The 9,525-nt window shown below is 45.7% G+C and overlaps 1 non-coding gene across 1 annotated transcript; it reads right to left on the reverse strand.

Annotated features, from left to right (window-relative positions):
* Positions 1-9,191: 9,191 nt before the first annotated feature.
* On the reverse strand, positions 9,192-9,296 carry LOC138069849 (U6 spliceosomal RNA). Its single transcript, XR_011144117.1, has one exon. It is a non-coding gene; the product is annotated as a U6 spliceosomal RNA (small nuclear RNA).
* Positions 9,297-9,525: the final 229 nt, after the last annotated feature.

Consider the following 9,525-nt stretch of genomic DNA (forward strand, 5'->3'; position numbering starts at 1 on the left):
TTAATCTTATCTATTCAACAGAGATGACTGTAACTGCCTGGTAGACTTTACAAAGGTGGGGGCCATTATTAAAGAATAATAATGAAATCTACCATTGATGGATTATGTACTTCTAGTGCTAAGAAATCTGTGAATATTCGCCCCTTCAATCCTTTCAGTGGCCCAGTGGTAATTTCTATCATGTATCTCATTTTAAGGGTGAGAAAACTAAGACCCATAGAGGCTAAAGAGATTTACCCAAGGTCACATTTACTTACTCTGACAGTCACAAATGGAACTCAGTTCTGACTCCAAAACCCCTTGCTCTTAAATAAGACAACAGATGTGGAAAAATATATATGAGTGTATATTGTTGCTACATGTACTCTATTTACAAGTAGCTATTTACTTAGAGGCACAGAGAAAGGAGACTTCATAGAGTTCAAGAGAAAAAGGATTTTTGTAGTGGCCGTCAGTTTAGTTCAACATACAGTTCCTTTGATGGCTCTTTAGATGAAGTTACTGTGGATCTTGAGTTACTTGAAAAGCAAAAGCAATCAACTTTGCTCATTCAAAAGGTCGACACTTCTCTTAGTGCCTATAACTCCCCTGCTATAGGCACTTGGGAAATACTACTTGGTTGGTTGAGAAAGGTTTGTGTCTTTGGTTTTTTTGTGTGTGTTCTAAGAAATCTTTACTTAATCAAAATAACTAAGATTTTTTTCCCTTATGTTTTCTTCTACAAGTGGTATATTTTTGGGTGTCCCATTTCGAGTTGATTCCTGTCTACAACATGAAGTATGGGTTGAGGTTATTTATTTATTTATTTGATATGAGGGTGTCTGATTATTCCAGCACTATTTGTTGAAAATAAATTTTTTTTTTTTGGCCTCCTCGTGGCATGAGGGATCTTAGTTCCTTGGCCAGGGATCAAACCTGTGCTCCCTGCATTGGGAGCGCAGAGTCTTAGCCTCTGGACTGGGAGGGAAGTCCCAGAGAAAGACTTGTGTTGATGTAAGTTCTGAACGCCTGTGGAGTGCTCTACACATGTACTTGTGTTAGAGGGCCGGATGATATTTCTGTTAGTGTAATACAGAGATAAGTCACCACAGTCAGTTCATGGCAGAAATGATTTTCTTGCCTTTTTATGATCAGTGGTAATCTGAAGAACTTTTGTGATGGGGTTTTTCTCTGTCTATTTAAGTCTGTCCCATATGTTGCAAACACCAGGCACTCAATAAACAATTCCTTTGACCCCGAGTTGGCATTTAACCACTGGTAAATCCCTCGTGGCTCAGACAATAAAGAATCTGCCTGCAATGCAGGAGATAGGGGTTTGATCCCTGGGTCAGGAAGATCCCCTGGAGAAGGGAATGGCAACCCACTCTAGTATCCTTACCTGGGAAATCCCATGGATCTAGGAGCCTGTTGGGCTACAGTCTGTGGGGTTGCAAAGAGTCAGACATGACTTGGTGACTAACACTTCCACTTTTCACTTTCAAACACTTCAACTACTTCTTGATGTGATGGCTTGACCAAGATGATGCCTGCTTTAAGGTTGCATCGATTAAGTGAATAGGTGGAGATTTTAGGTGAAGTAGCTGCTTCTCTATAAGCTGTGTGTCTAGCTGGTATAACATTTCAGAGTTGAGGCCTGTTGGAAAAATACCAAATAGCCAGCACCTCGGAAGCAGTAGCAAAACTTTTTCCAAGGGGAGGAAATAGTGGTTTTGAAAGGTGAGGGTTTGCTTTAGGTAATAGCTGATGCTTTATCAGCAATAGGATTCTAATTTACAAAGCATTTTCATAGATATAACATACATTCTAGAAACAGCCCCCAAATTATGAAAAAGATTGTAGTCTGTTCTTTGAAGCTAAAAGAGAGAGCTAGGCTCCCGCACCAGTCCACAGAAGCCCATTTTGCGTCAGTGTTCCCATTATGTAGCACTGATATGATTTCAGGCATCATGGACCAACCACCATTTGTGAATACATCATCCCAAATAGGGCTTCTGGGAAGAGCCCCCACCTCCCCCACTGTCACCCTATCCTTAGAAATCACCCTCAGGTCAGCAGCATCACAGGTATGCTGAGTTGTATAACAAGAAAAGTTGTCTCAGATGGAGATACAGGTTCGTACTTGGTCATTTGTGAATAGGGCAACCATGGATTGATGTTACAAATGTTTTCCTTGGGAACAATGACGTTTTAAGGCCTTGGGGTCCATTGAGCCAAGAAGGTCCAAGAGACCTTCTCTTATTTGGAATCATCAGTGGTATCATGTTTGCCTCTGGAGCTGAGTGTGTCTTTCAGGCCAGGTGTGGAATATATGCAGCACGTATGGAGAAATCCCTTGTTACCATGTGGATTACCCAGCCGGAAGAATGGTGTGTGAGCTCCCAAGATGACGTGGGAGCAAATCAGAGAGGTGATCACAAGTGATCTTGTTAACGGCTACCTTTACTTGGTAGATGATCAGGCTGCAGATAGAGAGCAGGGTTTCCGAAGACACCAATTTTGCTGTTTCTGATCCACAGGCATGCACATGCTGAGGGGATAGGTTCAGTAACCTGTAACAGAGATGCTAAATTCACCTTCTGGGCGGTGCTCTTTAAAGCAAGCTGGTTAAAGCGCTCAAGCCACACCCTGCTGAACACCACCAGATTGTTAGAGGAACTGGAGAGTCTGAGGTGGGCCAAAGGAAATCATCGCAGCAGAAAGGTCCCTCAAAGCTGTACCTTTTGCAGAGACCTGGATGGACCTAGAGTCTGTCATACAAAGAGAAGTCAGAAAGAGGAAAACCAACACTGGATATTAACACGTATACGTGGAATCGAGAGAAATGGTACTGCTGCTGCTGCTAAGTCACTTCAGTCGTGTCCAACTCTGTGCAACCCCATGGATGGCAGCCCACCAGGCTCCCTCGTCCCTGGGATTCTCCAGGCAAGAACACTGGAGTGGGTTGCCACTGCCTTCTCCAATGCATGAAAGTGAAAAGTGAAAGTGAAGACGCTCAGTGGTGTCTGACTCTTAGCCACCCCATGGACTGCAGCCCACCAGGCTCCTCCGTCCATGGCATTTTCCAGATGATCTTATTTGCAAAGCAAAAATAGAGACACAGACATAGAGAACAAACATATGGCTACCAAGGGGGATAGGAGGGGGTGGGATGAACTGGGGGATTGGATTGACTATATACACTATTGACACTATGTATAAAGTAGATAACTAATGAGAACCTGCTGTGTAGCACAGAGACCTCTCCTCAATGCTCCCTGGTGACCTAAATGAGAAGGAAATACAAAGAAGAGGGGGATACATGTAACAGTAGCTGATCCCCTTTGCTGTACAGCAGAGACTAACACAACCTTGTAAAGCAACTACACTCCAATAAAAATCTATAAAATTTAAAAAAAATAATAAAGTAAGAAGTTCCCAGGGATGGAGGAGAGTTGGAATGACTCTCCAGAGGTCAGAGACAAAAGAACTCAAGCACAAATAACTGGAGAAGGAAAAGGAAAGGGCTTTTCCTGAAAATCCCCCTCAATCAGGTGCCTTTAGGCCAGCGCTACCCACCACCCCTCGCCACCTGGTGCGTCCGTAAAAGCAAGCAGAGGCCCAATCAGCAGCACTCACGTCACCCTCTGTTTGTTCTTGTTTCGCCCAGTTCCTGAGGCTCGGACTGTCTCCTGGTTTTGGCCTTGTTCTGCCCTCTGGACTTGATTTTCACAGTCTTCTTCCTTGGCGTTTCCTGAGGACTGTGGTTCAGAGTCACACCACTTCCCTCTACTTAGACACACTCTCTCTGGATCCCGGGACGCAAAGCATCGCAACTTGTTTGTGCCTCATCCAGACCTTGAATTGTGTGCCTTTTGAGGAAGTATTCCATATACCTCAGAAAAATGGGGAAGACCCACTGATGATGGCAATTTAACCATCCTCCGCCGCCACCGAGAGACGAGATGAAGGCTGGTGGCTGGCGCTCCACTAAGAGCGATCCGCTCCGGGGCTTCTGAGGCTTCCCTGTAGCTCAGTCAGTAAAGGAGCCTGCAATGCAGGGGACCCAGGTTCGATCCCCGGGTTGGGAAGATCCACTGGAGAAAGGAATGGCAACCCACTCCAGTATTCTTGCCTGGAGAATTCCATGAACAGAGGAGCCTGGCAGGCTACAGTCCATGGGGTCGCAAACAGTCGGACACAGCTTAGCGACTAGACCATCACCACCCTGGTGGTGTACTATGGTCGATAAGGAGATGAAGGGTTTTCTTGAAGAATATGTAGGAAATATGAGAGGGAGGCTGCCAGGACTCACCACAGCGACTGTGCCGAGCCGTCATTGTTGTCTACCGTGCCCACCACCCCTTCTAAGGAAAACCTACTCCCCTCCCCGACAGGCCCTGCTGATGAGCTAGCCCTCGGCCGCTGTGCTTCCTAGTTGGATAGGAGTGCCACCAATATGAAGAGCAACCTGTCCATCAATGTCCTGCCAAATATATTCAATTCGATCAGGAAGCTAGCCTACAACTTGGCCTCAGATGAACAGCTTTTCTCAAAAGGGACAAGGAGATCCAGTTAGATTCTTTTCTTGAGGTGGCGGGGTTGCCTTTTTTTTTTTTTTTTTTAATTGAAGTGTAGTTAGTTTTATGGGGTTCCCTCTTGGCTCAGTCGGTAAAGAATCTGCCTGCAATGCAGGAGACCAGGGTTCAATTCCTGGGTCAGGAAGATCCTCTGGACAAGGAAACGGCAACCCACTCCAGTATTCTTGCCTGGAGAATCCTGTGGACACAGGAGCCTGGCGGGCTCCAGTCCATGGGGTCACAAGAATCGGACACGACTTAGTGACTAAACCACCACCAGAGTTGTTTCACACTATCGTTTTTGTTTCAGATACACACCAAAGTGATTCAGTTATACACACATCTATTTTAGATTCTTTTCCCTTATGGGTTATTGTAAAATATTGAGTGTGGTTCCCTGTGCTGTGTAATCTATTTCCATTTTCAAACCGCTGATGGATAAATCTGGACGGACTAAAAGTGATGATACAGGAAGGCCAATTCCATTACATTTTGGAGTTAATTTCCGCAAAATTGTGCCAGTCACCTCTGGTGGACACTAAAATATAAATCTTAAAATTAGTAACTTTTCTTCTCTGACCAGTCAGTACGAAATACGTTATATGAATTTGTTACATTTGCTAGCAGCACTATCTGTACAAGTTGAACACAGGATATTCAAATGCATTCTGCTTATAGACAAAATCTGTTAATTCATAAGGGTTTTGGGGACGAGGGGAGAGTTATGTCTTTGTCAGCTTTTACTGTTAGGGTGGTGCTGGCCTCATAAAATAAGTTGGGAAATGTTCCTTCCAGCTTTATTTCCTGGAAGAATTTGTATGACAGTGTTGTCATTTCTTCTTAAATGTTTGATAGAGCTCACCAGTGAAATCTAGTGGCCCAAGAAATTTCCTTATGTGTGTCCTTTCAGAGTTTATGGTTGTTTTCTGTGGAAAGATGGGCTAGTTGGAGCTTACTCAATCATACTGGAACAGGAATTTAAAAAACCTTTTAAATTTATTTTATTTTTATTTTTATTTTTTTTGGCAAGCAGTTTATCACTGACCATTTCCTGTGTGCTCATTTTGTGTTGAACAAGGTGCAAAGCTGTGAGGATGTGAAGGTTCCCAGGCGCTGATGGTCGGGGGTCGGGTGTGGAGATGGACAAGCTAATCAGAAGAATACGGCATAGGATGTTGAGTGCTCTGGAAAGCACAAGCTGGGGGGATGGGGCGGGGGGGAGGGGGAGACGGGCCCTGCAGCCAGAGCAGAACAGATATTGGAAGAGATGACATCACCCTAGAATTCTAAACTGATTGGTGTCATCAATGCTGGACACTTCATCCAAAACAAACTAAAAAACTAAAAGTAAACATTTGTCTTTAAGTATTGATTCTTCGTGGTCCTGATGTTAGGATCTATTTTTCTGTTGCTGTAGCCTGTCAGCATTCGGGGACTGTGTAAAGAAGGCAAGATGACAGCTGATGGTCAGTGATGCTCAGCTGAGTTTTTGAGCATCTTGAGGTATTTTTTTAAAAATATTTTTACATTTCACTAAACACCACAGTAGTAAATGTATTTTAAAAAGGTCAAAGGTGCCCTCTTTGGACAAAGCTCATTTGTTGTTACAATGCAATCCTCCCCACAGTGAAACATTTTATAACCCTCTCCCACATTTAGTCCTTTCCCATCATTGTGCCAGTGACAGATTTTATGGGAGGAGGCGTCACGTGGACCTAACACGTACTTCCCCGATCCAGAGATGCTTGCCGTTGGAAGTGTCCTCCTGTTTCCTGTGGTCTTGACACCTCTCGATGCTTGGCACCTGCTTTGTTGCTAAATCAGGACCTTGCTGGGCCTCCTGGCACTGATTACTCGAGTCCTCCCCTCCCCCAGCTTCAGCCACTCAGGGGACATCCCTCCTGTGCTGTAACAGGTCAAACAGAGGCAAACTATTCAAGAGAAAGACACTGCAGGTTTTCACCTGCAGCTACTTTTCATGACTCGTAAACTGTATGTCAAAAGAGGCCAGAAACGGGGACTGCTTTCAAAGAACCATGATGGAGAAATATGAAAGATTAGAAGAGTTTTGGCTCCAGGCATCCAGCACTTGGTCAGAATATGAGAAAAGCTTCTCCAGGTATTGAGGGTTGATTTGATGGGATATTTCACAACTGAGTTTGAAAGTATTTTAGGGCACCTGGGGGTGCCTAGCACCCCACTCCAGTACTGTTGCCTGGAAAATCCCTTGGACGAAGGAGCCTGGAAGGCTGCAGTCCATGGGGTCGCTGAGGGTCGGACACGACTGAGCGACTTCACTTTCACTTTTCACTTTCATGCATTGGAGAAGGAAATGGCAACCCACTCCAGTGTTCTTGCCTGGAGATCCCAGGGACGGGGGAGCCTGGTGGGCTGCCATCTATGGGGTCGCACAGAGTCAGACACAACTGAAGCGACTTAGCAGCAGCAGCAGCAGTGGGTGCCAGAGCGTGTGTCTATAAGATCCTGTCTTTGTTATGAAACATGCCAAATAATTTATGAATACTGCTTAGCACCATGTCTTCATGTGCACACCATCAATGAAAGGCTTCCCGTCAGGATGTGACCTTTGCTTGGGTTCCATGCTCTCTCTCCCAGCCAGGTCGACTCATTACCGTCTCCCTCGCAGGGAGAAGGGCTCCTGCCTGCAGCTCTCCTGTGGACACACTCTGAAGTTGGACCCGGTGGAAGCTGGTGAAGTTGGTCCACTCTGAAGTGGACACTCTGCCCCGGACCCCCAGGGGCAGTATGAGAGGCTTCCACTTAAAGGTTTTCCTGTCTGGTGCCTGGGGTCTGCCATCCAGGGCATAGGCCTCACTACTGGCTCCCATCTAGGCTCCAAGGGCAGCCTGGACTTGGAGCTCTTACCCTCAGCACCGTGGTACCAACCCAGGTATGACATCTGGGCCCCAGCTTTGCTCTCGCTCGGCTGCTGTAGGCATCCTTGCCTCCACCCTTAGCTGTGACCCATGGTGACATTTTCTGTCTTCCCTAATGCTGTTAGAGACCAGGGAGTGTATGAGGCTGAGTATTTTTGGACCATTACTGGGACAGAGGCAGAGGATAAGAGAGTACCAAGTGGAAACGGTGCCGAGAATGAATAGCTTCTCACTGGATGCAGAGACTCTACACCGGGCACCAGCCTTCATTTCTTACACAGACTCATCTCATCCTCATCATAGCCTAGGAAATATTGGGTTGGCCAAAAGGCCGATTCGGGTTTTTCTGTGAGATGTTATGTATGTCTGCAAGATGCTTTCCATAATGTCTTAAAGAAAAACTCAAAAGGAACTTTTGTCCAGTCGGTAGTTGCTAGTGGCATTTTTACAGGTGGGGAGACCGAGGCACAGAGAAGCTAAGTAATTTGCTGAAGGTCACATAGACAAACAGTAGATAAACTGTTTAATCTCTCTGAGCCTTAGTTTCTTTCTGTAAAATGGAAATTTAATAGTGCCCACTTTGCAGACTTCTGAGGCCTGCAGAAGTCTATGCGTGTGCAGCAGAACACTGACAGGTGTCCGGCCTCTCTTAGCAATCATTATTTTGCCTGAACTGTTTTGGGGTAAGGCAGTACCTCCGTTTTTAAGCACAGAGGTTAGCGATCATGAAGCTTAGACCTGCAGGAAGCCATCTGTGCTCGAGTGTAGGGAGAACCTGCCTGACAACAACGCCCGCAGAAAAGAAAGCAGAGCTGAAAGCCGGGGGAAGATGACATCCGTGTAACATCGTTGGGTCTCCCAGTTTTTCTATTCCCAAAGCTGGGTATCACCCTGGATGTCCTGTTTCTCTGAGCTGACAAGTTTCCTGTTCTAAAACAAGTTTGACTTGTGTGTCTGTGTTGTTGTTATTGTTTAGTTGCTCAGACGTGTCTGTCTCTTGCGACCCGTAGACTGTAGCCCTCCAGGCTCCTCTGTCCATGGGATTCTCCAGGCAAGAATACTGGAGTGGGTTGCCATTTCCTTCTGCAGGGATTCTTCCTGACCCAGGGATCGAACCCACGTCTCCTGCATTGGCAGGTGGGTTCTTTACCACCGAGCTACCTGGGTGTCTATGACTTTCATCTAAACGAGCCTCATGAGAGTCCAAGGTCAGGCTCCTAGAAGATATCATGTATTCATATTACAAGGACTTTGCTTTACACCTTATGTCAAGGCAGCACAAAGCTGGCTTTCAGTCGGTACTCAGAGATTCACAATAGAAGAAAATGATTGGCTCCTTTGAGTTTTGAGTGAGGTGTCAAACTACTAATATGTTGTTGGACTTTTTCATTTGTTTGGCTACATCATGTGGCATGTGGGATCCTAGGTCCCTGACCACTTCATTTTGAAGTACAGGCTCTTCACCCCTGGACCACCAGGGAAGTCCTTACACTGTCTATTTTTTTTTGAGGAGTGGGAGGAGAGTCACCTGCTACCCATTGAAAGGATTTTTTTTTTTTTGGATTATCAGAGCTCCTGTGATGCAAAAGGTTCTCAAGTTCGGTAGGATCATAGAAAGGGCTTCCCAGGTGATGCCATTGTAAAGAATCCACCTACCAGTGCAGAAGATGCAAGAGACACAGGTTCAATCCCTGGGGAGTAGGCAATGGCCGCTCACTCCAGTATTATTATTTTAAAAAAAGATATGGAACGCTTCAGGAATTTGCATGTCATCCTTGCTCAGGGGCCATGTTAATCTTCTCTGTATTGTTCCAGTTTTACTCTATGTCCTGCCAAAGCGAGCGCCCGCTCCAGTATTCTTGCCTGGGAAACCCCATGGACAGAAGAGTTTGGCAGGCTACAGTCCTTGGGGTTGCAAACGGTCAGACACGACTGAGCTGGCACGCTCACACACTCCCCCACACACACCCCCACACACCGCCACACATACAGGATAACAGAAATCTTGACGTCTAAGTCCCTAACTTTCTAAATAAGTACATTGAAGCCCGAAGAGGTTAAGTAGCTTGGAC

Source organism: Capricornis sumatraensis, chromosome 22, assembly GCF_032405125.1.
Source record: "Capricornis sumatraensis isolate serow.1 chromosome 22, serow.2, whole genome shotgun sequence".
In the NCBI taxonomy this organism is placed as follows: Eukaryota; Metazoa; Chordata; class Mammalia; order Artiodactyla; family Bovidae; genus Capricornis; species Capricornis sumatraensis.